The sequence below is a fragment of the Canis lupus genome, chromosome X (assembly GCF_011100685.1).
Source record: "Canis lupus familiaris isolate Mischka breed German Shepherd chromosome X, alternate assembly UU_Cfam_GSD_1.0, whole genome shotgun sequence".
NCBI lineage: Eukaryota > Metazoa > Chordata > Mammalia > Carnivora > Canidae > Canis > Canis lupus.
In genome coordinates, this window is record NC_049260.1 from 115,616,986 (window position 1) to 115,642,899 (window position 25,914).

The window sequence follows — 25,914 nt, forward strand, 5'->3', positions numbered from 1 at the left end:
GAAGGCCTGTGACAGGAGCATACTGAGCTAAGCAGAAAGTGCTGGGGACTGATTGACGTTGGAGAGGCAGGTCCAGGTCATGTACAGTCTTGTTCTTAAGGCAGGGTAAACAGTGTGGATTGTATTCCAAGTAAAATGGCAAGCCACTGGAGGATTTTAAGCGTGGCAGTGACATGGTAAGAATTACATTTTAAAAATATCACTCTGGCTACTGTGAGTGAGGCCATGAGGAATTAGGAGCAGAGAGATAAGTTTGAAAGCCATTAAAGTCCAAGCAGGGGTGCCTGGGTGGTGCACTCAGTTAAGCAACCAACTCTTGGTTTCAACTCGGGTCGTGATCTCAGGGTCATGAGATCAAGCCCCGTGTCAGGCTCTGTGCTTGGCATGGAGTAGTCTGTTTGGGACTCTCTGCCCCTACCCCTTGCTCTCTCTCTTTCTCTCTCTAAAATAAATAAATAAATCTTTAAAAAATGTTGAAGCAGAATATAATGATGACTGAGACTAGAGTGGTGGTGGAAGAAATCAGAGGAAGTGGACATATTCAGAAGCTATTTTGGAAGGAGAGTTGAGAAGATATGTTGATGGATTGAATTCAGAAAACTGAGGAAATATCAAGGAGTATTCTGAAGTTTTTGGCTTTAGCAATTACATTAATGGTGCTACCGTTTGCTGACATCTAAAAAGACTTGGTCAGTAAATGACTACTTATTTCATTTTCAATGAAAGGGAATTGAGCATGTAAAAAAGTTGAAACAAATAGTCTATTTGAGGGACGCCGGTGTGGCTCAGTGGTTGAATGTCTGCCTTTGGCTCAGGGCGTGATCCCGGTATCCCAAGATCAAGTCCTAAAGTCCTACATCAGACTACCCATAGGAAGCCTGCTTATCCCTCTGCCTATGTCTCTGCCTCTCTCTGTGTGTCTCATGAATAAATAAAATTTTAAAAAATAAAAATAAGAAGACTAGGAGAGCTTAGAGCGAAATCAAAAGGCCTGTTTTTCATATGCTGGATTGGAGATGCCTATTTGGCATAGGAAAAGATATTGTGTAGGATTTAATATGTCCTGATAAGTCAGAAGTAGTGATGTCACGGTAGGATACAGATTTGGGATCCTTTGAATATAGTTATTATTTAAAACCATGTAGCAAATGAAATCACTTGGGAAGTGAGTAGAGTAAGAAAAGAAAAAGTGGCCCAGGATCAAATTCTTGGGATACCATTTTCTAGAGGTCTAAGGGAAGAGAAGCCAAGAAAAGAGACTAAAAAGGATCAGCCATTGAAATTTAAGAAAAAACACTAGTGTGCAGGGTCGTGGAAGCAGATAGAAAATATTTCAACAAGAAAGGAATACTTGGGATCCCTGGGTGGCACAGCGGTTTGGCGCCTGCCTTTGGCCCAGGGCGCGATCCTGGAGACCCGGGATCGAATCCCACATCAGGCTCCCGGTGCATGGAGCCTGCTTCTCCCTCTGCCTGTGTCTCTGCCTCTCTCTCTCTCTCTCTCTCTCTGTGACTATCATAAATAAATAAAAATTAAAAAAAAAAAAGAAAGGAATACTTATCCATGTGAAATGCTACTGAGCAATTAACTGAGAGGGAAATAATGAGGTGACCACAAGTCATCTCAATAGCAAAATAAGATATTTGACTTCCCTTTATGGACCTTATTAATGTCTTCTGTACTTGCAAACAGTCAACAAAAGTTATTGGAAAATGCAGTCATGTTTGTAGTTGTTTATCAACTTTGAAATTTGTTGTGCTTTCTTAGCCTAAATACATATTCACTTTCACACCTAAATTTGTTTTCTTTTTCATAAATGGGTCCCCCAAATTGTAAAAGCTTCTGGTGGCACAAATCCTGAATCTATACATGTTGAGGATAGAGATACACAAATGTACCATTTCTTTCAAACATATTCAGAAATGAATGAGAACTTGATATGTTAGCCTAATCTAAAATGTTTGACTCATACCTCTGCCGTATCGGCTCTGCAGTTGATAATCTACCCCTTTCTTCAATTTCGTATTTCGAAGACTAAGAGTAGTGATCTTGTTTCTTTATGGATGACTATTATTAGGTTAATCTGTTTGTTTCTTATTTTGGTGGACTGTAGAGACTTGACAACTAGGATTCTTTGTGACATTTAATATTTTTACCTGATGTGAATCTGTTTTTATTAATTTTTCCTAGAACCTGGTGAACACTCTTATTTTCTAAATTTAATGCCTTTCTTGAGATCAGACACATTTTTCCCATGTGTTTTCCTGCAATATTGTTTCTGTTTCATGTGTTCTCACCTGTCTTCCAGCTATCTTTATTTGTAGCCCATATCTATTGGACCCCTCCACCATATTTACTATCACCGCTTTCATTATTTTCATCTCTCCTTTCCTCTGGGTTCTAGAAGTTTCTCAGGGTTGGCTTCTTATTTACGAATTCAATTTTCTGAGGTGTCAATTCTACTCATTCCTTCCACACAGTTATTTTTCCGCTGTGTTATTCATCTTTCAGTAATCTATCCTTTCTTTATATTTACAAAAATAGCAAGGGAAAATGTGATAGGAACTTGAATTTCATCACAAAAATATCACAGAGATGCTGGCACTGTACATTATATTCCTCCTCATCCCAATCTCCCCAAGCAGAGAGATCTTAAAAGTTATCTCTGGAATTCATTCTAGTGTTGATCATATACCAAGAAAGCACAGAAAGGGGGTACTTTTAGGAGAGTTGAGAATAGGTTTCTGACTGATGTTGCATGGAAATGTTAGGGCTAAAGAAAGACCCTGAGGCTTTGGCAGGCCTTGACACTCCATTGTTCATCTGCAAAGCCAGAGAAAAAGTTAATAGGGAGGAAGTCCAGGAAGAAGAGAGCTAAAAACATTACTTGATGCATGTTCACATTAGTACTTCAGCATTGCTTGAGAATGCAAGAAAGTTGAAGTCATCAGATCTGTTAAGTGACTCCAGCAGCAAACTGAAAGAGATGGATGTCACCAGAGAGCCCAAGAAACTTGGGACAGGTCGACTAGTGAAAGGCTTTGCCTGCTGAAGCCACTCCATAAAGACTGGATGAAGTACCTGCTTCCATAAATGCACAGACACTAACAAAAAGCCACAAGGATAATAATCAAGGAAATAGGACATTTCTAAAGGTGACTAATAAAACCCCAATTACCAGGGCACCTGGATGGTTCAGCAGTTGAGTATCTGCCTTCAGCTCAGGTTGTGATCCCGGGGTCCTGGGATAGAGTCCTGCATCAGGCTCCCTGCTCAGCAGGGAGTCTATTCTCCCCCTACCTATGTCTCTGCCTCTCTCCGTCTCTCTCATGAATAAATAAATAAAATCTTTTTTAAACCCTATCTATTGACACTAAAGAAATGGAGATCTATGAACTATGTGACAAAGAATTCAGAATAACCCTCTTAAAAAATTCAGTAAGGGGCTCTGGCCTGGCTCAGTCAGTGTAGCGTGCAACTCTTGATCTTGGGGTTCAAGCCCCATATTGGGTGTAGAGATTACTTATAATCTTTTTGAAAAAAAAAGACATCCAGTGAAGTACAAGAAAATACAGACAACTAAGTGGAATTAGGAAAACGCATGAACAAAATGAGAAATTCAACAATAAAATAGAAACGATTTTTAAAAACCCCAGAAATTCTAGGGTTAAAGAACACAATGAATGAACTGAGGAATTCAATAGAGAACTTCAACAACAGACTTCACCAGCAGAAGAAAGAATAAGTAATTGGGAAAACAGGTCATTGAAATCATCTAGTCAGAGGAGAAAAAAAAAAAGAGTAAAAAAAGTCTACATACATTACAGAATGCTCTTAACAGAAACAATCTGCATGTTATTGGAGTTTCCAGAAAGAGAAGAGAGGGAGAAAGAGGCAGGAAGCTTATTTAAAGAAATAATGGCTGACAACTTCTCAAACCTGGGGAGACATTTGGACGTCCAATTTCATGAAACTAATAGGTCATTCCAAAATTCCAACCAGAGAGGAGTTGGGTGGGGGGATGGGTGAAATAGACAAAAGGGACTGAGAGTACATTTGTCTTGATGAGCACTGAGATATGTATAGAATTGTTGCATCATTGTATTGTACACCTGAAACTAATATAACATTGTATGTTAATTATACTTTAATTTGAAAAATTCCAACAGAAAATGCTCTTCTCCAAGACACATTAAAATAAAACTATCTAAAGTCAAAAACAAAGAAAGAATTTTAAAAGAAGCAAAAGAAAACATTTTCTCACATGTAAGGGAACACCCATAAGGCTATCAGCATATTTCTTAGCAGAAATCTTGCAGGGCAGGAGAGAGTGGGATGATATATTCAAACTGCTGGAAAAACCCTGCTAACCAAGAATGCTTTACCAGGCAAAATTGTCTTTCAGAAATGAAGGCAAGATAAAGAGTTTCCCAAACAAACAAAAACTGAGGGAATTCACAACCACTAGACTTGCCTTACAAAAAGGAGTTCTTCAAGCAAAAACAAAAGAACAATGATTAGTAATATGAAAACATATGAAAAAATAAAATATACCAGCAAAGGTAAGTATATAGTCAAATTCAGAATATTCTAACACTGTAATATTGTGGTGTGTCAATCACTTAACTGACGTATAAAATATTAAGTACAAAAGAACTAAAAATAACTATATCTATGATGATTTGTTAAATTATATACAATATAAAAAGAGGTAAACTGTGACACACACAAAAAACATAAATATGGGGAGAAGTAGGGTAGAATTTTTATGTGGGATCAAAGTTAAGTTACTATCAGTTTAAAAAAAGACTATTATCCATAAGATATTTTATGTATGCTCCATGGTAACCACAGAACAAAAGATTATAGCAGATACACAAAATATAAAGATAAGGGAATCAAATCATACTATTATGGAAAAGCATCAATTTACAAAGGAAGACATCAGAAAAGAAAGAAACATTGCAAAGCAGCCTGAAAACAATTAATAAGATGACATCAGTAAGTTCTTATCTGTCAATAATCACTTTAAATGCAAATGGATTACATTCTCCAATCAAAAGGCATAGAGTGACTAAAAAGGTTTTTTAAAAAGATGTAACTATATATTGCCTACGAGAGACTCACTTCAGATTTAAGGGCACCTACGTAGAAACCCAAAGTGAAGGAATAGGAAAAAAATATTCCATGAAAATAGAAACCAAAAGAGACCAAGGTAACTATGCTTCTATCAAAGCAGACTTTAAATCAAACCTGTCACAAGACAAAAGAAGGTGACTGTATAATGATAAAGGGGTCAGCTCATCAAAAGGATATAATGATTGTAAATATATGTACGCCCAACAATGGAGCACCTAAATAATATTAAGCAAATATTAACAGACCTGAAGAAAGAACTGACTGATGGATAAATAAAGAAAATGTGGGATCCCTGGGTGGCGCAGCGGTTTGGCGCCTGCCTTTGGCCCAGGGCGCGATCCTGGAGACCCGGAATCGAGTCCCACGTCGGGCTCCCGGTGCGTGGAGCCTGCTTCTCCCTCTGCCTGTGTCTCTGCCTCTCTCTCTCTCTGTGACTATCATAAAATAAATAAAAAATTAAAAAAAAAAAAAAAAAAAGAAAATGTGTGTGTGTGTGTGTGTGTGTGTGTGTGTGTGTGTGATGGAATATTATTCTGCCTTACAAAAGTAGGAAATCCTAGCAGCGGATTGTGCAGACATGGCCAAGATTAAGGCTCAAGACTTTCACAGCAAGAAGGAACTGCTGGGCAGCACCGGTGGCGCAGCGGTTTGGCGCCGCCTGCAGCCTGGGGTGTGATCCTGGAGTCCCAGGATCGAGTCCCGCGTCAGGCTCCCTGCATGGAGCCTGCTTCTCCCTCTGCCTGTGTCTCCGCCTCTCTCTCTCTCTCTGTGTCTATGAATACATAAATAAAATCTTAAAACAAACTTTAAAAAAAAAGAAGGAACTGCTTACACACCTGGAAGACCTGAATTTGGAGCTGTTCCAGCTGTGCGTCACCAAAGTGACAGGTGGCACGGCTTCCGAGTTCTCCAAGATCCATTGACCGTGTTCTCACCATCATCAACCAGACGCAGAAAGAGCAGCTCAGGAAATTGTACAGGTAAGAAAGCCAAGCCCCTGGATCTGTGGCCCCAGAAGACACGTGTCATGTGCCGCCAACTGAACAAGCGTGAGGAGAACCTGATGACCAAGAAGCAGCAGCAGATGCAGCGGCTGTACCCACTGTGGAAGTATGCAGTCCAGACCCGGGCTTCAGCATCAATAAAACAAAACAAAACAAAGTAGGATTTCTCCTTTTGCAACAGTGGGGATGGACTTTGAGGGCATCACACTAAGTGAAGTAAGGCAGATGGAGAAGAACGAACACTATGCTCTCACTCATGTGTGTTATCTAAAAAGGCCGGACTCATAGAAACAAGAAGTAGATTGGTGGCTGTCAGGGGTGGGGAGGGTGGAAATGGAGAGATGTGGATCAAAGGATACGGACCTCCAGCTATAAGATGAATAAGTTCTGGGATCTAACGTACAGCGTGGTGACCAGAACTCACAGTGCTCGGTCGTACACTTGCGAGCTGAAAGAGAGTAGACCTTAGCTGTCACCAAAAGACAATGGTAATTATGTGAGAGGATTGACCTGTTAACTAACCTTATGTGATCATCATTTCACTGTATATGTTAAATCTCTTCTCTACACACATTTCACTCTAATTATCACAATGGGCACCTAAAACTTCTATGTGCTATATTTCAATATGCTTCAGTAAAGCCGGAAAAAAGTGATAGCAAAGGAAATAGAAGTGATTCAGAGGACAGAAGAGGAGGAGGAGCAGGAAGAGAGGAAGAAAGGAAGGTGGAAGAGGAGGAGGAAGAGGAAGACGATAAGAAAAAGAGCTCCAGCAGGAGTAGCTATAGCCAGCATTTCCGTCCGTGAGGGGGCGGAAGTAGCAGCCCAAGAGCAAAGTGTTTTGCATCCACAAGAAAAAAAAAAAAGCAAGAAGATGTTATGAAATAGGTATAATCAAAAAAAGTTCTTGAAACTTAAAAATATGGCCACTAAATGTAAAATGTAGTTAAAATATAATATGGACATCTCCTTCTAGGCAGAAGAGAACTGAAAGAAGAAAACTACGAGGAAAAGTGTAAAAGAAATTCAATACAGGCTGCCTAACACCCAACAAACAGATGTTCTGGAAAGACAGAGCAGACAGGAGGAATTGAGAGAAGAAACAAAAGCAAACTTCCTGGAGCAAATGGACTTCAGTGGCCCGAGCGTAGGAGCCCAGTAGGTGCCCAGCCCAGATTCAAGGTGACAAGTTCCACATCCGGACACATCATTGTGACATTTCAGAACAGAAATTTAAAAATTAAAAAAAAAAAGGTATTTCAGGGACACCTGAGTGGCTCAGTTGGTCAACTGTCTGCCTTTGGCTCAGATCATGATTTTGGTGTCCTGGGATCGAGCCCCACATCCAGTTCCCTGCTCAGCAAGGAGTCTGCTTCTCCCTCTGCCCCTCCACCCTGCTTGTACGTGCACTCTCTCTCTCAAATAAATAAATGAAATCTTTCTTAAAAATTAAAAAATAGGGATCCCTGGGTGGCGCAGCGGTTTGGCGCCTGCCTTTGGCCCAGGGCGCGATCCTGGAGACCCGGGATCGAATCCCATATCGGGCTCCCGGTGCATGGAGCCTGCTTCTCCCTCTGCCTATGTCTCTGCCTCTCTCTCTCTCTCTCTCTCTCTCTCTCTCTCTCTCTCTCTCTGTGACTATCATAAATAAATAAAAATTAAAAAATAATAAAAAAATAATAATGAATAAATAAAAACCCCCACACAGCCAAAGTATTTCTCAATGTTGAGAAAAGGATAAGATGAATTTTCAAACGTGCTGAAATCCATGTTCCTCTCGGAAAGCTAACAGAATGTATAAGGGAGTAAGCAGACAAAGACATGCAGTCAGGAGGCAGTGTATCAACCTAAGCGAGCAGAGAAGACATGTCCCAAGCATCACAGCTGTGCGGCAGGCCTACCAAGCATCCTCTTACCACATGAGTCGTTCAGAAATACTGTCTGAAGTTGTTCGAAGGTAAGTTTGTTAATATATTACTTCGAGTTACAAAAGGAATCAACAGAGGAGCTTTTAAAAAAAAAAGCGAAAAAACCATCCTGGGAGAAGGTGGAGATGTACCATGTACAACACTAGTAAATCAAGGGACAGTGACATATATAGTTCTTTAGAAGCTTCTCAGTAACCAGAAGCAGGAGTTAAAAGAGCTAAAGGAACAGGGCTGATGGTTGAGAGACAAGGAGCAAGGGAACGTTGCTTTTCATTGTAAGCTGATGAAGCTGCTGATGAACGGAGTGGATCAGAGTCAAGGAGACCAGTCAGGGGCTACTGGAACTGTCTGGCCACGAAATGTGGAAGTCCCGAAGGAGAACACTGGCGGTGAGCACAGAAGAGAAACCTACTAGTGGGCAACCAGTGTATAGTTGAAGATGACTCCAGTGTTTCCAGATCGAGGGATTTGAGTTAAAAAGCTTTCTTAATTCAAAACAGTGTTGGGTTGTTTGCTTGGTGGTTTTTTTTTTTTTTTCTGTTTACACGCAGCCCTCTTTATGCAAATAGAAAAATTGCTACACCAGTGGAGGAGACCTCATTGGTCCATTTTCATTATTGATATTTTCCAATATATCCTTTACATGTAGTAGTGTCAGGCTGTATAACTCCAAAGTTTCAAGGGTACCCACAGCTCAATCACTCCGAGTGGAATGGGGAAATACAAAGAAAATGACTTTACAGAGTGTTGTAGAAAGAGACTTTTTTGATGGCGGGCAGAGTAGGGATTAAATCAGTGTGGCTTCATCTATATATCCAAAAATAATCACTATTGTAAGATAAAAGAGTGATTTTTTTTTCATGGGAGATTAAACTTGCCTTTAAAATCTCTCTGCTGGGGGCACCTGAGTGGCTCAGTGGTTGAATGTCTGCCTTTAGTTCAGGGCGTGATCCTGGGGTCCTGGGATCGAGTCCCGCATCAGGCTCCCCGCAGTGAGCCTGCCTCTCCCTCTGCCTGTGTGTCTCTGCCTCTCTCTGTGTGTCTCTCATGAATACATAAATAAAATCTTAAAAATAAGATAAACTAAAATCTCTCTGTTGACTTCTGTAACCAGGGATGTTCCACACCTCTGTGTTAACAGAGCAATAGTGAAGCAATGGTAGGAAAACTGAGGCTGGGGATGCCTGTGTGGCTCAGCGATTGAGCACCTGCCTTTGGCCCAGGGCATGATCCTAGAATCCCAGGATCGAGTCCTGTATCGGGCTCCCTGCATGAGCCTGCTTCTCCCTCTGCCTGTGTCTCTGCCTCTCTCTCTCTCTCTCTGTCTCTCATGAATAAATAAATAAAATCCTTAAAAAAAACTGAGGCTGTTGTGACATTTTGTGGTCAAGTTCAACACCACAGCTTATCTCCGTAATTATGATATTTAGCAAGGACATCACCAAAAAGGGTGGGAACATAAACCAGCACAGGAACCTCTGGGATAGGTCTTGGGCATGAGTGAGAACAAAGTCCCCCAGAGCACCCACTGAGCTCCAAGAGAGGCTGACTGAAAGGCCACTAGCTCAGATGATGACTATGTAATCAGATAGATTAGCAGATAATCTGTGCAAAGTGCTTAGGAAGCTCCTTGAACTAGAATACTTAACAAGGTTGACTTCTTTCTGTCTGATTGATAAGGCATGAAGAACATTCCCCCTAATAGATGATTTCAAAAGGAGATAGAGACATCTGGGCTTGGAGTTTTAAAAGATGGATTGAGCACCCATCCGCCTGTCTTTCCTCTCGGGATCCTCTCGGAATTATCGAAAACGATTGCTGGGGCAGGGGGTGCGGTGGGAGAGAAAAGGCCGTTGGGGTGCCAGAGAAATCAGAAAGGCAGCGGGCAGGAGACTGAGATTTCTAAGGAATCCTGGATAGCGGGAAGATAGTAGAATGCCTGCGAGATGAAACCGAGGAAACCATGCAACACCCTAGCCCAACTAGCACAGGGCAAAGAGGTAGGAGCCATAAGGACAGTACTACAGGGACGCCTGGGGGGCTCAGCAGTTGAGCGTCTGCCTTGGGCTCAGGGCGGGATCCTGGGGTTCCGGGATCGAGTCCCACATCAGGCTCCCCGCACAGAGCCTGCTTCTCCCTCTGCCTATATCTCTGCCTCTGTGTGTGTGTGTGTGTGTGTGTCTCGTGAATAAAATCTTTTTAAAAAGGGACAATTATTACAGATTCGAGGACATGTGGAATGGCTAAGCCAGCCCGCCACTGCGTCCCAGTCGCTGTCAGTCTGCCCAGCGTGGTGTCCAGGCCCCAGGGCTCAGAATCCCGACAACTGCAGACATAGGGGGTTCGCGTGGGTAGGGCCCTGGGTGCCAGTGTTAGGGACAGAGAAGGAGAGCGTGAGGTTACTCTGAATCTTTGTACAGAGCACTCAGGGACAAAAAGAAATGAAAAGACAAAACTACAGGACGTCTCGCTGGCTCAGTGGTTGAGCATCTGCCTTTGGCTCAAGTCATGATCCCAGGGTCCCGGGATCGAGTCCCGCATCGGGCTCCCCACAGGGAGCCTGCTTCTCCCTCTGACTATGTCTCTGCCTCTCTCTGTGTGTCTCTCATGCATAAATAAATACAATCTTAAAAAAAAAAAGACAAAACCACATTATAAAGACCTCCGCTCAGAAGTGCAGTACACTAAGACACCCACCCCCTGCTTCCCCCAACACCCTCGGAGTGAGACCCCCTCCCTTCTTCAGACACTTGTGGCCATTCCATTTGTCAGCAGAGCCTTTGGGGGGGGGGGAAAGCAAGCAAAATAGATGGGTGGTTTTAAAAGTGCTGTAAGCATTGAGGCCCTGCAGAAAGTTCAGTGGGTAAGAGAGACCGTTGGCCACTTAACCAGCTAAGGGGAGGCTGCAAAATGGATAGGCCAGCTGAGGATTTGACGCAGAGACTCCATCACACATCACTTCTCAGTCCCGGATCCCACCCAGAACAAACAAGTATCCATTAACCTTTAGATGAGGAGGCCCCTTCTCCTTCTCTTTGCCATCCAGATGCTCAGGAGCATGGTTTTTTGTTTTGTTTTGTTTTGTTTTAAGATTTTGTTTATTCATTCATGAGAGACACAGAGAGAGAGAGAGAGGCAGAGATACAGGCAGAGGCAGCAGAAGCAGGCAGTCCGATGCAGGACTCGATCCCAGGAATCCAGAATCACCAGGAGTGTGTTTTAAATGTGCGATGCTCTAAAGGAGAAATTATCATTCTTGCTCAAAAAGGTAGTTTGAAAAGCACCATGCTCAAGAATTCCTCTTACAGTCTTCTTCTGATGATGAATGTTGGCCCAGTGATCTTTTTCCCCCCCTCCCCGAAGCACACTGTATTTCTGGAAATGCAGATAAAACGCAATGCAGGGAAACTCAATCCTAATTTTTTTCCCTTTAAGATAAGGAGTGCAGTAATCGGGAGCTACCTGTCATGGCACACGCAAACATTTGCAGCTTGGGGTGACAAGAGTCAGAGCAGCAAACCCCAAGGCTTTCTTCTCTCGTCTCTCTCGGCGTTCCTCTAGGGAGTGCACACTTCTCCGGGGAACACAGGGGCGGCTGGGTGTTGAGATTTGATAGATAGAAAGAGCTTGTGGTTATTTATAAAATCTACTTGTATAAAATAAGCTTCTGAAGGGTTCGAGTGTGTGCATTTCCTGTGAGTTTTGCTTCTGCAGCTGCGGCTTAGCACCCAGGCTGAACGTGAAGGTCAGCTAGCGATGATTAGCCCTGCTTCTTCTTAAGACTCTGCCCACAAATAATTAAGTGCCTTAGGAATAATGTGCAGAGCCAAGAGGGAAGTAGCACCCTGGCCATGACTGGGGACGGCTGTATGGGATGGGACTGGATTGAAACCGCACCTTCCGCACTGAGCAAACTGCACTCTCCTAAACCTAGTAGGCAGCTGGAAATACCTACAGCATCCTGTATTCACAAGCATATTTGATACTCCCTGACCTTCATCCTTTGAAGGTAAATTGTCCGAAAAATCCAGATGCCATTAGAAGCAGAATTTGTTTTAAAAAGTTAATGATTAGCCTAGGTATACTCTGAGTCAAAAGCAGTATCTGGTGAGAAAAGAAGGCAATTCGTTTCAGCTGTTCCTGGAAAAGTAGTTGGGATGGGCGATTCCAAAGTGGAATGGTTCAGCCTCCCTAGAATCAATATGTGGTGTCCCCAAGGAAAACAACAGGAAGGATTGCGGGGGGGGGGGGGGGAACGGTCCATCAGGTGCCACTCCTGAGAACAGAAATGTAGTCTAGTGCTTTATTGATCACCTGCGAGTTGGGGAGATGAACTCACCAGGGAGGAGGGCTGTGGGAATACTGGCAGGCAAGGTGGAACGTCCATGCAGCACTGGCCACAGGACAAGACTCACTCATCACAGATAAAATCCAAAAAGATTTACGGGAAACTTAGCACCATTATGAGCGGAGAATGAAGGTGGGTGAAAAAAATCAGGAAACAGTTGGGCAAAGTACAATTTCAACTACCATAAACATTAGACGTGGAAAGGCGTCTATACAGGTTTGAGAAAAAGAGATTGCCTACAAGGCTGCTGAATTTCATGAGTGCTCCCACAGTTGGACAAACTGGTGGTGGTCCCCAAATGCTTGAGAGGACTGGGCCAAAATCACTGTAATGCTAAGTGGGTGGGATCATGCACCAGAAGGAAGGGAGAAGACTGTACCCCAGAGCTAGGGAACGGAAGGCTTATACAGATGTCGCTGCCCATAAATGCCTGTGGGTATCAGGCTCTTCGGCCCTCCAATGCAGGAGAGGTGAGGTCTTTCCAGATTCTTTCAGTGGTTATTGAAATGTTCCCTCCTACCCTTAGTGAATCCTGGCGATGGAGGAAATTAAATAGATCAAGCTGTGGACATCTGGGATGAACGAAAAGCACAGAATGACAGTTCTAGTTTCTTGAATTAAAAAGTCTCATTATTGGGTTGTCATATCCAGAGAAGAAATGCCAAATGCTTAAGTGAACTTGCCTAGAGTTACACTGCAAGCCATTAAGAAGAAATTAAGTAGAGGTGCCCAGAAAATTTGCAGCTATTTTGGTTGATGTTCATTATTTTTAAATAGCACAAATACTAATGGAATTTTATTTTCAGTTCAATATTTAGAGTTTGAAAAAATGTCTTCAAATTAGATTCTCTTGATATCCACTCCTTTCTCCCTGGCTACTGTGGTAAACACTGTTGGCCTCCTACCCAATAGCCTGAACTTTCCCCTTCTTCCTTGCCAGCACAACCCAGGTTTTTGCTCAACCTCCTCTGAATTATCATTTCTTTCCCCATACTTGGGAGATGAGTTTTGATTGGACTTTCTAAACCAAACATTCCTCTCGGTAAACGTTTGGTTTGGCATGGGCAAGTGATATAATTCTGGCCAACCAGACTTTACAGGAAATCTGCTGGAGGCTTCTGGGAAGGTTTTCTTTGTTCTTAAAAAGGAGTATATGAGAGATGTACCCTCTTGTTTTGACAATTAACTGAGTGACCATCCATCGTTTAGAACATAGTCAATAATTGACTGGCACATAACAACTCAGTAATTCTTGGGTATCCATAGCGGACACCCAGGCCTCCAAGACGGCATCACCTGTACCAGTGAATGGGAAGCAGCTCGTGGATGTGAAACTAGGAGAGCTCCCAAGCTGGATACTGATGTGGGATTTCACCCCGAAAGGCATTGCTGGTGCTTTTCAGAGAGGTCACTGTGGGTATTACAAGTATGTCAATGTGAAGAAAGGGGGCGTCGGTGGTGCTTGTGGCTTACGTGCTTTTCAACTACTGCCGTCATTACAAGGAACTCGATCATGAGAGGCTCCACCAATACCACTGAACAGGGCCCAGTGTGGACGCACATTCTGCATTCCTGACCATGACCTTAGCCTGGAACTCTGGAATCCTTTCCTATCCTAATTGAGAATTAACATCCAATCAAAGATGACTGTTAAAAAAATTGTTAGGGGGATCCCTGGGTGGCTCAGCAGTTTGGCGCCTGCCTTTGGCCCAGGGCGCAATCCTGGAGTCCCGGGATCGAGTTCCACGTCAGGCTCCCGGCATGGAGCCTGCTTCTCCCTCCTCCTGTATCTCTGCCTCTCTCTGTCTATCATAAATAAATAAATAAATCTTTAAAAAAATTTGTTAGGTATTAGTGTTGTTTTCTCGCTGTTATTGTAAATGTGCAGCGTGCTGGAGTGGCCGTGATTCCTCCTAGATATGGGATTAGATGTGTACACTACATTTCTATCGATGTAGCTAAAACAAACACTAGCCCGCGATGGAGGCACATGGCCACAGAAAGTGTTTTGACAGTAGCTAGGAAAACAAAGCTTTTCAAGAATTTTTCAACTTTAGCATGCAGAAGCTGGCTCGGAGCTAACAGGACATAGATATGGAGCAGTAGTATTTATCCCACTGTAGCCATAGAGAGAGCTCAGATGCTCCCTCAGTAGGAAGAAGGAAAAATCTCATAGAACTTGTATTTATTTTTCTTCTCCATTCGCTACCTCACTCCAACCCCCCAAACCAAATCTTTCCACATCTATAATTTATGTATTATGTATTGGTCATATGGTAATAACAAGATTATGAGAGCTGAAATCACAAAATAATATATTCTGGAAAATGAAAACTTCAAATTTAATGAAGAAACATTTCAATTTCCAGATAATTTTTATTTTCATTCACTTATCTCTAATGCGAATACTAATGGAAAGGTTTAGAAATACTGGCATATACAGGACACAAATGCCATTTCCTTTTTGAACTCTTGGGCAAGACATTAAAGCATAGCAAGGATGAATATTAAATATTCTAGTTTTATATCTCATGCATATTTTTCAAAAATGCTACTTAATGTGAACAAAACTCATTAATGGGCAGAAAAAAACTGTTTAGCACCATAAAATAAAATAATGCCATACTAGTCCATGACTGGAAAGATAAAACTTACATTAAAATACTAAGAAATTACGTATACATTTACCTTGGCATTTGTAAACTTGTACCTCCCTTCATTTTTTAACTAAAAAAAAAAAAATTTTGACTTTTCATTAGAGCGATGGTAGGGGTGCTGTTAATGAGATTCCAATTTTCTGCCAAGTAGAAGTTTGGTCCAGATGATGCTAGGAAGGGTCTGAACTAATCCCAATTGCTATCTACATACTAAGTTTTAGAATATTGACGTGGCACTTTCTCTATAGTCTTGTGCAAGGCTTCCCCCATAACTGTGCCTCAGTTTCCACTTTTGTAAGATAAGATGCTAAACCTAAAAGTGGATCTAAGATCTGGAAACCCTCTTCACAAGACCACTACTATGTGCTCATCACACAATTTCACTGTTCTCCAGTGCCCACACGAAGACTACATCTTCTGGCCCACCCTTACATGTACGCGAGACCACACGACCCAGTTCTGGCCAAGGGAGTGTGGTGGAAGTGACACATACCACTTCCAGGCTGGCCCCTAAACTGCCCCCATGCAATTTCCCACATTATCCCTCTCTCTCCCATCTGCATGGGTGGGACTGAAGCAGTCCGAAATGATGGAAGAAGCCCAGTCCTCAAGTTCATGGCTGGTGGTAGGGCTGTCCAAGAGGGCTTCCGAAACAGAAACATCCACATCAGATTTTCTGCAAGTGTGAAATAAGCCCATAGTAAGTTAAGATATCACAAATTCCAGGTGGTATGCTCCCGCCAAAATGAGCATGAGCTTGACTAATACAAACACATATACACACAGAACACACAAAGTCAGATCTACTGTTACAGTGACAGCAAAAACCTGAACAAAAGTACCTCCTTTGGCAGGAATTGTAGATATTGTAAAGTCCAACAAGGCTCTGGGAAGAAATAAAAGCAAGGTGATAAGCACAAGTGGAAAACAGCATCTGGACACCTCATAATGGAGCTATCAAGAGATTTTTTTTAAAGCTTTCTACAAAAAAGAGAAAGAAAAAGAAAGAAAGAAAGAAAGAAAGAAAGAAAGAAAGAAGGAAAGAAGAGAGAGAGAGAGAGAGAGAAAGAAAGAAAGAAAGAAAAGAAAAGAAAAGAAAGAAAAGAAAGGAAAGGAAAGGAAAGGAAAAGAAAAGAAAAGAAAAAAGAAAAAAGAAAAGAAAAGAAAAGAAAAGAAAAGAGAAAAGGGGAACCTGAGTGGCTCAGTTGGTTAAACGTCTGCCTTCAGCTCAGGTCATGATCCCAGGGTCCTGAGATCAAGTCCTGTATCTGGCTTCCTGCTCAGTGGGGAGTCTGCTTCTCCCTCTACCCCTACTCCCTGATGGTGTTCTTGCTCTCTCATGCTTTCTCTCTCTCAAAGAAATAAATAAAATCCTTAAAAAAAATCTTTCTACATTGTGAATCTTAGAATTTTGAATGAAAATGCATACAATTAGAGTATTTTTGACTTTAAGACTATGTGTTCTTGGGTTTAATAATGTAGACTGTCAATGTCACAATATATATGTGCATCAGATCATCACTTTGTACATCTCAAACTTACATGACGTTGTATGCCAATTATATCTCAATAAAGTTGGGAAAATGTAATGTAGATTGTCTTAAAATATAAACTACAATCCAGACATGGGGTTTGTAAATAAGTTTCTAATAAACCATAGACTTTAAAATTGTAAGCCCTGGGGGATCACTGGATGGCTCAGCGGTTTAGTGCCTGCCTTCGGCCCAGGGCGTGATCCTGGAGTCCCGGGATCGAGTCCTACAACGGGCTCCCTGCATGGAGCCTGCTTCTTTCTCTGCCTATGCCTCTGCCTCTCTCTCTCTCTCTCTGTCTCTCATGAATAAATAAATAGAAGCTTTAAAAAATAAAATAAAATTGTAAGCTCTGAAAAATATTCCCTATAAATTTGTTTTCAGAGGTATTCTTTTGTACATGAGGATGTCACAATATTAGTTTTTTGTGTCCTTCCTACTTTTCATGGTTTTTAAATACGACATTCTGCCTTAAGGGTGTTTAGAAATACTACTTCATATCATTTATAACCACTATGAATATTAAATACAGTCTACAAAAATGTTTAAACAACTTCATAATCTCAAACTATAATGTTTATATAAGAAGAAATAGAAATAATTTAGAAATAAAGCTGACTAGCACTTATTGTAGGAAATAACATTTCAACCACTCACAGAATAACTTCAAAGGAACAAGGTCCAAGGAGTGCCTGGCTGGCTCAGTTGGTAGGGCATGTGACTCTTGATCTTGGGGTTGTGAGTTCAAGCCCCATGTTGGGCTTAGAGCTTGCTTTTAAAAAATGAACTGAGTCCAAAGCTCAGGGATGAGTAAATGGTGATTCATTATGTTTTCTCTATATATATTTTTTTGTACATATTTAAACATTTGGGGGGGGGGATTTTTAAAGGGCATGGGCAGAACATAGGTCCAGGTCCTAATTCCCAGATTCCATAAGTAGGTTGTATGGCAAAGGGAATTAAGGCTGCTGATCACCTGATCTTGAGATGAGAGCACTATCCTGCATGACCTGGGCAGATCCAATGTCAACACAAAGGTCCTAAGAAGTACAAGGCGGTAGGAGAGCAAGAGCCAAGGGAGGAGATGTGCTGCCAGAAGCAGGTTATAACACTTCAGCGTGAGAATGATTCAACCACATGTTGCTGGCTTTGCAGATGGAAGAAGGGGCCATGAGCCAAGGAACACAGATGGCCTCTAGAAGCTGGAAGAGGCAAGGAAATGGATGCTAGGCTAGCACCGCCAAAGGAATGCAGCCCTGCTGACTGACACCTTGATTTTAGCCCAGTGAAACCCATCTCAGACTTCTGACATCCAGAACTCTAAGATAGTAACTCGGTGCTCTTTAAGCCACTAAGTTTGTTACAAATGCGCTACATCAGCAATGGAGAATGGATACAGGGAGAGCCAGTGCATCCTCCCTGCTTCCTCCCTCCCACCTGTGAAGGGGCCCTGTAACGGCCCTTGGAAGATGTCCACATCCTAAGCCCCAGAAACTATGTTCTGTTACACAGCCAGGGGGAATTAAAGTTATTCAGTCAACTGACCTTGAGATGAGGCGATCATGCAGGATTATCTGGATGGGCCCAACGTCACTGTAAGAGTCCTCAAGGCGGAAGAGGGAGGCAGCCTCTAGAGAGGTCGTGCTGTGCTGGCTTCCAAAACGGAGCAAGGGGCCGTGAGCCAAGAAATACAGAAGTGGATCATCCCCTACGGCCATTAGAGGGAACACAGCCCAGCCGACACCTTGACTGCAGCCAGGGAGACCCATCTCGGACCTCTGACTTCCTGTAAGACATTAAACCTGTGCTGTTCCTATGTTATGGCAGCATTAGAAAACCATTACCAAAAAAAAAAAAAGAGAAAGAAAGAAAGAAGAAAGAAAGAAAGAAAGAAAGAGAAAGAAAGAAAACTGATACCAAAAAAACCTCTTGTTGACCATCTGTCTGTTCTTAGCACTGTGACAGTCACCTGGAGAGATGCCAAGATGGTTCGGCCCCTGCCTTTGAGTTGCAATACAGCGGATACGGGCTCCTGGAATTCCGAGCACATAAACAGCCAACAATCCCTGGGCCTAGCTTGCCCCTGACGAGGAGATCTGTGGGTTCAGGAGGATGGCATTGGAGAGGGCTGACATCATTGGCCAATCTGTCATCGTACTGTGCCACAGGCCTCGCATGTCACCCACCCCTGGGCATCCAAAGGGAGCCGGAGGTGCTGGGTGGCTCGCATCTCCACACTGATACGCTGTCATATAGAAAAGAATCACTGAGCATGGCAGAAATAATCTATGAGCCCACCTTCCCCTGACCTCCTGAAGAAACCCTTTCAGCCCAAAAGCACCGCCTGCAGGATTCATCTCTACCACCACTCAATCCCTCCACGCAGCCCACCCCTCCTTATTTTCAAGCTGATACCCCATTCACCTTCTCCAAATCCCTGCAATTTGTTGCTGTGCGAGGGGACCTAGCGGTGGGAACTGGGGTTCCTAATCTGTAGGATGGGCGGGATAAGAGCAATATCCAGTAGGGTAGCTGACGGCGAGGATTAGCTAAGACGCTGTAAGCAAAGTGCTTAGGATGGTGACCGGTGAGTCCCCACTCAAAGCACAGTAACGTGATCCTCATTCGCTGGGGCCCAGGCGCCCCCTGATCATGAGTGGAACGATCGCACATCCAGTTTGCACAGGGCAGCCCAGGTCAAGCCTTGAGTGCCCAGGTTAGTTATTAATAGCACCTCCTTTTCATTCACCAAAATGTCCCCAAATGGCACCTTAATCATAAGGAACAAGGCAAGAAGCCGCTTGTCAGAATCCAATGGTCAGATCAGCATCGGCAGAAAAGCTGGTTTGCAGCAAAACATCTGGCTCGGGCTTCTTCAGTCTTCCCTGGCTAAGCAACAGGCTTGGTGCTAGGACCAGAGATGACACGGCGTCCCTGGACCGGCCTAAGGCTATGGAAAAGGCTACGGACAGAAGACTTCAGAGAGACGTTCTATTTCTCTTCTCCTTGAACAATTTCTTCTTCATCCTCCCTTATCCGGGGAGAAAGCAGGGATTAGAAAGAGCCAACTCCGCTGCCATTTGATTATTTCAAGCAGGCATTTTTGTCTGTCTCCCTAGAAAGAACAAAGTCAAATCCTTTTGATATCGAATTGCCGCGATGCTTTAAAGCTCCGGAGCTGTGATTATGGTCTGAAAATAGCTCTTGACATAAAACAAAGATTAAAGATTCAGGTGAGTTTAAAGATGGTCTCTCCTTAGTTCTGAGGAGGCTAAAGCCAGGGTTAGACCAAACAACAATTTATTACAAGGATAGGATAAGGAGCTTGTATGCGAGCATTTCTTCTCTGCAATAGCTTATCCTTTAGAACGACCCCTTACGATCTTTACATTCATGATTTTGTATGGCTATGGATATATATAGTTAAATTTATATATAAACATACACACATGTGAATGTAATATGTGAAAGAGGACTGTCTGTAGGTATTGACACGGAGGAATGCCTATATCCATGCTGAATTGCAGAAAATAAGCATAAAATTTTAAAATAAAGGGGCACCTGGGTGGCTCAGTGGTTGAGCGTCTGTCTTTGGCTCAGGGTGTGATCCAGGGGTGTTAGGATCAAGTCCCGCGTCAGGCTCCCCACAGGAAGCCTGCTTCTCCCTCTGCCTATATCTCTGCCTCTCTCTCTGTGTCTCTCATGAATAAATAAAATCTTCAATAAATAAATAAAAATCAAAATATAGAATGTGCTTCTGTATATACTCAATAAAGAATCTGAAAGAATATTTCTGGGGAGTGAGAAAGGGGTGGTTGGTGGGAGGTGGGTCAATTTTACTCTGTAGTCAATGTGCTTCTCTCTTGTTTTACTTTTTTTAACTAGAGGCATGTGTTCCTTTTGTACTTAAAAAATGAATGCCCAACTTACCATTTTGATTTTTAAGTATAATTAGGTTTCAAAAGCATGAAAACATCCATTTTAAGACTATGCATTAATAGCCAAGATGGTAAGACCAGAAGGTCAAGGTTTCCTTTCTTTTTATTTCAGTGTAGTTGACACACAATGTTACATTAGTTTCAGGTGCACAACATAATGGTGCAACAAGTGTATACATTATGCTGAGCTCTCCTCAAGTGTAGCTACCATCTGTCACCATACAACCCTATCACAATACCACTGATTATATTCCCTATGCTCTGCCTTCCATCCCAATGACTTATTCATTCCAGAATTGGAAGCCTGTATCTCCCACTTCCTTTCACTCATCTCAGAAGGCCAAGGTTTTATTTATTTTTTTTAACATTTATTTATTCATTTGGGAGAGAGAGAGCGAGAGAGAGCAAGAGCAAGCACATGGGAGCAGGGGGAGGAGCAGAGGGGGAAGGAGAGAGACAAGCAAACTCTATGCTGAGCACGAAGCTTGATGTGGGGCTTGATGAGATCATGACCTAAGTTGAAACCAAGAGTCTGATGCTTAACCAACCGAGCCACCCAGGTGCCCAAGAAGACCAATGTTTTAATTGGACATTATGTCAACTGGAGACCAAATAACTGGAGAGGGAATAAACAGCCTATTGAAAGCATAACAGTCTCATCTTCCCACCTTGTAACTATCATAGTCAGAAAACCCACTTCTTTCTTAAAACATACAGAATTGTGGCAGATGGAATGCTAAAACACCCCTTTGGTGTATAAACCCTGCATAATCCTCCCCCCTTGAGTGTGGCCAGGACCTGTAAATAGGATGGGATTTCACTCATATGAATAGGAGTATGCTATGACATGGCAAACGTGAAGAAATTTTGCTGACGTTATTAAAGTCTCTATTCAGTTGCTTTTAAGTTAATCAAAAGGGAAGTTTTTCCTAGGTGGGCCTGACCTAATCAGTTGAGCCCTTTATAACTGGAACTAGAGGGGTGACTGGGTGGCTCAGTCTGTTGGGCATCAGATTCCTGGTTTTGGCTCCAGTTGTGGTGTCAGGGTGGCGGGATCCAGCCCCATGTCTGGCGCCATGCTCAGTGGGGAATCTGCTTGTCCCTCTCCCTCTGTTCTTTCCCTGCTCATGCACACGCACTCTCTCTCTCTCTCTCTCAAATAAATAAGTAAATAAAATCTTTGAAATAACTAATGAACTAAATACATAAATAAAACTGGGACTAGAGTTCAGAGCCCAGAGGGGCAGCAGCAGACACTCTCCAGCAAAGAAGCAAACTGCCATGTTACGTAGAGGGTTGTGTGGCAGGGAATGGAAGGCCGACTAAAAAGCAGGCCGACTGGGGCTGAGGACCTCAGTTCCAGAGCTTCAAGAAACTGAATTCTCCAATAACCAACAAGTCCGAAAGAGGATCTCAAGCCTCGGATGAGGCTGAAGTCCTGGCCAATACCTTGATTGCTCTCTGGTGACACTGCACAGAGGACTCAGCTAAGTCGTGCCTGGACTTCTGACCCATGTGGACTGTGAGTTGTTAATTTTGGCAGCTTGCTTCATAGCAATAGGAAACCAATATAGGGACTAAGCCCAGTTCCCTGCCTGGCATTCAAAACTCGCCTCCACTTTTTGCTTTTGTGAAACTTCTTCTAGTATTCTTTGCTGTAGCCCCAAACAATTTTCTGTGCAAGGGCTTAGGAGCATGTAATCACCCCCATGCTTATTTACATCATTACTGCAGCAAGGGATAGCACAGAGGAATGGTGAACTATATGGACAGTAGACCAGCGCTGTGCACCCAAAAGTTCTGTGATGATGGAAGTGTTCTATCTGTGTTACCCACTCTGGTAGCCCCCAGCTGCCTCTGGCTATTGAACACTTGAAATATGGTTAGTGCAACTGTGAAAGCGAAATTTGATTTGTTTAACTTTAATGCATTTAATTTGCAATAGTCGCCAGTGGCTACCAGATTGGTCAGTGCATTTCTATTTACTTTTAAAGATTTTCTTTCTTTCTTTATTTGACACAGAGAGAAAGTACAAACAATAGGGAGGGGGGTGTAGAGGGAGAGAGAGATGCAGGCTCCACTCCAGGACCCAGATATCATGACCTGAATGAAGGCAGACACTTAACTGACTGAGCCACCCAGGTGTCCCATTTATTTGTTAAACTCTGAAGATTTCCCCCTCCTACTCGAAACCCTTGGGGCAACTGTAAAACCACGCCATACTTATGGGCTGTCCAATTAATTTGGCACCTGCTTGTATATTGCCTTGAATTATTCTTGAAATATTTGTGGCTGTATTTTCCATCTTTTTCCAAGATGGAATGGTCCCCAATGGAAATTGCTATATCACATGTGCCTTTTTGTATCCCTTATAGTGTTGAATACACATCAAGGTTTTTTTTTAATAGTTTATTTATTTATTCATGAGAGATACAGAGAGAGAGGGAGAGACATAGCCAGAGGGAGAAGCAGGCTCCCTGCAGGGAGCCCGACGTGGGACTCGATCCCAGGACCCCAGGATCACGCCCTGAGCCAAAGGCAGATGCTCAACCACTGAGCCACCCAAGCGCCCGAATACATATCAGTTTCTCTAAAAGACACTCAATAACTCTTTGTTGACATTTGTAGAAGTCCTCGAATTCAAGATGGAGAAGGCAGAGACACTGACCAGAGATACTGGTAATGCATTTCTTATGTGGCTCAAGGGTCACAGGGCTCAAGTAACAGCATCTTAAAAAACATACTGCCAAAAAAGAAGAGCCCAACTGCCAAGATTCTAGCTGTCAAGATCTGAGAGAGGAGGAAGTTAGAATCCTGGGTAGAGAAGTTGGTAAAGGAGAGGATGGCAGTGATCCTGGGAGAAGCTCCCCCAGACCAAGTGCAGTCTGTACTTAACACATCCAGAGAGTGGACTATCATCACACACAACGGGCACCGGGGGATCCCAAAGGAAAGAGGTCCAGCCTCCTTCGCTGAAGATTAGGTGCAGGAGGTCCAAAGAGGCTTTGACCCTTTCCATTCCAGGATGCTGACCGCTGCAAGCTCGGCAAGCAGCCACAATACTCACTAGAAACTAGTCGTGCTGAAATGTAGACCCTAATCCCAAAGTCCAACCCCCAGCCTGCTTCATTCCTGCCTTATGCACAGGCTGCCAGTCTCTGGTCTGCTGACCCTGCTCAGACTTACCCAGGGACTCTTGCCCTAATCTGCCAAATCATTTGAAACTGCTTGGCTTCCTGCCTAAGAACAAGATTTTGGTTTGATTTCGATCAGGACCCGTGCCCCTATTGGCTCTGCATGTGACTGCACCTCCAGATTAAGCTCGGTCCACATTGACTCACCTTGTCTCGAGGCAGCCTGACTACCTCTCTCTCCCATTTGAATCCTCATCGACCTGACAGGCTGCAGTGTTGCCCTACACTGTACATACAACTTGGGGGGCTTCCTAAGAAACTATTTAATGGGGGGAGTGCCTGGGTGGCTCAGTCGGTTAAGTGTCTGCCTTCGGCTCAGGTCATGATCCCAGAGTCTTGGGATGGAGCCCCTTGTTGGGCTTCCTGCTCAGCAGAGAGCCTACTTCTCCCTCTCCCTCTGCCCCTCACCCTGCTTATGCTCTCTCTCTCTCTCTCTCTCTGTGTCAAATAAATAAATAAAATCTTTAGAAAAAAAGAAACTATTTAATGGAGAGTTAGGAGGTAGTGATAAGGAGGAGCAGGAGAGTGATAAGAATACTATAGCATCCCTTTCTCAAATCATACCAAGTGATTAGCTCGATTCCATGCTACCATACATATGACAAAGTGACGAAAAGGTCCCTCAAGGAGCTTGTGTAAGCTCCCACTCTACTCTTTGTAGTCAACCAATTCTGTTTTTTGAATGGCTATAAATATTTCTCCTATTTTAAAAAAGGCCAATCGACTTTTACTGCCAGGCATTTCCACTTACACTTGAGTGCATTTCTGCATATAATCTTTAACCATCTAGTTGGTGAAAGAAGAAAAAAAAGGAGAAATATGTTAAGCCCTCCATAGTAAAACAGTAGTAAACCAGTAAAAAAAAATATATATATGTTTTAAGAAAAGCAACAGATTCAGCAACTGTAATACGGCTCACCATTAAGAGCTTCTCTGATTTTATTATCCATTGCTAACACAGCCTTTTATTTTATTTTTTGTAGCCTTTTACTTTTGCTGCATTTTTTCATTAGTAAATCTGCAGACAGTCTCCTGTAATAGCAACACTCGACTCATTGCAGAGCACGGCAATAACTTCGGAATCATGAAGCTCATTAGTAAATACCACTCACTTTTAGCCATTTAATACTAGAACATTAGACACAATAGTCTCATTCTTATTCTGCAGCTGATTCAAAACGAAGTACGGCTGACCCTTGACGAACATGGGTGCTGAGGTGTCAACACCCCCCAACCACAGTCGAAACTCCACATGTAACTTGTCTCTTCCACAAAACCTAATTAGCCCACTGCTGACCAGAGCCTTACTGATAACATAAATAGTTAACCCATATTTTGTATGTTAGATGTATTACATACTGTACTCTTAAGAGAAGGGAAGCTAGACAAAGAAAATGTTAAGAAAATCATATGAAAGAGGAAATGCATTTACAGTACTTTACTGTATTGATTGAAGAAAACTATGCAAGTCGTCATGCAGTTCAAATCCGTGTTGTTCGAGGGTCAACTGCATATGATCATAAAAAACTAAGTTTAGTTTAACTCCAAGCTGAAAAGACTCTTCCATTTCATACTTTCGGCATAATTATTTTTTAAAGACTCTGACATTGCAGAAATATTGCAGAAATATTGCCATGTTCTTCCCAGAACTGAACCCTATTGATCAGCAATTCTGACAAAGTTGTGTTGTAATCTACCAAACTGTCACCAATTCATATGTACTGGAAGGAAGTGCAGTATGAACTAGTGAGAAAAGGTAAAGACAAATTTCCCTCAATATTTCTAAGCTTTTGCCTTTTCTGATAAAAAGAATACGCTACCTTTCAGGTGTTATGAGCAATAAACCAGATCATGTATATCAAGTGTCTTTTACTTAGGAACTGGCATAGAGTGGGCAGTGAAGAGAAAGAACAGCTGTATTATTGGGGAACCCTGGTGCCCCATTTTTTAGCCTTCCAGGAATCACCTTTCTTGAATATTTAAATAAAATAACTTGAGGTGTCAAGGTGCCTGGGTGGCTCAGTGGTTGAGTGTCTGCCTTTGGCTCAGGTCGTGATCCCGGGATCAAATCCTGCATCAGGCTCCCCTAGGGGAGCCTGCTTCTCCCTCTGCTTGTGTCTGTCTCTTTGACTCTCTCATGAATAAATAAATAACATCTTTAAAAAAAATAACTT

At 42.7% G+C, this 25,914-nt stretch overlaps 1 long non-coding RNA gene and 2 pseudogenes across 1 annotated transcript in view; 2 read left to right on the top strand and 1 right to left on the bottom strand.

Annotated features, from left to right (window-relative positions):
• The first annotated feature begins 5,716 nt into the window (after positions 1-5,716).
• Positions 5,717-6,304, top strand: LOC100683546 (annotated as a pseudogene).
• A 2,050-nt stretch (positions 6,305-8,354) lies between these two features.
• On the top strand, positions 8,355-13,958 carry LOC106558409 (annotated as a pseudogene).
• Positions 13,959-17,492: 3,534 nt separating this feature from the next.
• Positions 17,493-25,914, bottom strand: part of LOC119868529 — a 39,847-nt gene continuing 31,425 nt past the window's right edge. Inside the window, exons 3-5 of the long non-coding RNA XR_005386485.1 lie at positions 18,578-18,704; positions 18,154-18,394; positions 17,493-17,810 (exon numbers count right to left, since the gene is read on the bottom strand). This is a non-coding gene — a long non-coding RNA (uncharacterized LOC119868529). The remainder of the gene's footprint in view (positions 17,811-18,153; positions 18,395-18,577; positions 18,705-25,914) is intronic.